Below are 1,455 nucleotides of genomic sequence, written 5' to 3'. Positions count from 1 at the left end.
AGACTACAAAGAGATACAAGAAGACTACAAAGAGGCTCAAAACAACCACATAAAGCATCTTAACAACCATAAAGTCTGTGTTTTGTCTCTACGCAGGTGAGGCCTTTTGTCCGTCTTGTCTTGTCTCACAACCCTCCCATGTGTGACTCATATTGTCGTCATTAGTTGTTACTTCAGCACTAATAACGCACACAAGGTGTTCAGGGTATGTGCGCCTCACGGACAAAACGTCCTGTTTGGCGACATAATAAGTGATCACCGTCACAACAATGCAGTCGCCTTCCTTCTGCTGCGTCTTTACATAATCTGGCTAATGTTTACTGTGTGTGAGTGTGTGTGTGTGCGTCTGTGTTGCACAATACTGTCCTGTGTGAGCACAGCGGGGGTCAACGACCTCGTGTTGTTGCCACCGAACTCTTGTTGAGTAACAAAATATTCTGTTTGTTCTCAGCATCAGGTACTCGTGCTGTTGGAGTGTTAGAGACACGCTTACCTGGAGTGTTTTTATTCAAAAAACAGTAGTACCACAGTGTACAAATACTCTGTTACAAGTTAAAGTCCTGCATTACTCCAGTACAAAAGTAGTGTTTCATCGAAATATACTTAAAAGTATTCCAAAAGTAAAAGTACTTACAATGTAAAATGGCTCATTTCAGAATAAGATAAGAAAAGAAAGAACATTGATCCCAAAGAATTATTTTTACAAGATTACAACAGAGGAAGAAAAAGCAATAAAAGTAGTAAAGATATGAACATTTCTAAACAATATAAATTGTATAAGGAGTAATACTAACACCAGGGCAGAATAGAGCAGCAATACAAGTACAATACATTCAGTAAACTAAAGTAATACTGTGCAGGATATTAAGAGCAAAACTACTAAAAAGTAATATTGTACATGGTGTAGATATTGTTTCCGCTGTTTTTATATATATATATATATATATATATATATATATATATTATATTTTAGATTCTAATTATTGAGATGCATTGATGTGAAGCTGGAGCTCATTTGAACTACTTTATAAACTGCTGGTAGTTTATTATATAATCATTTATTAGTTGATTCTATTTTATATTAATAATCTGAGTTTACTAAGTATTTTAAGTTATCGAATAAAGTAGCAGAAAATACTCAAATAAAGAACAAGTACTTTAAAATTGTACACAAGTGCAGTACTTAGTGACAGTTTCTCTGTTTGTTTTGCTCTGAACTTTCTCTAATTAGTATTTTAGTTTTATATTTCGTATGAATGTTTGTATTCTTATGACGTTGTCGTCAGTGTCTCCTTCCAGCTGTGGTGATGATCACACGTCAGCCGATCAGGACGGAAACATGTGGAGAGGAATGTGGGCGGGGCCTCGAGTAACACACTAACCTCTGTGGGGCGAGAGGTCACGGCTTACACACACACACACACACACACACACACACACACACACACACACACA

The sequence above is a fragment of the Anarrhichthys ocellatus genome, unplaced genomic scaffold (assembly GCF_004355925.1).
Source record: "Anarrhichthys ocellatus isolate YVR2014 unplaced genomic scaffold, GSC_Weel_1.0 scaffold132, whole genome shotgun sequence".
Taxonomy (NCBI): Eukaryota; Metazoa; Chordata; class Actinopteri; order Perciformes; family Anarhichadidae; genus Anarrhichthys; species Anarrhichthys ocellatus.
The sequence above is the reverse complement of the archived record's forward strand: the minus strand, read 5'-3'. Positions refer to the sequence as shown.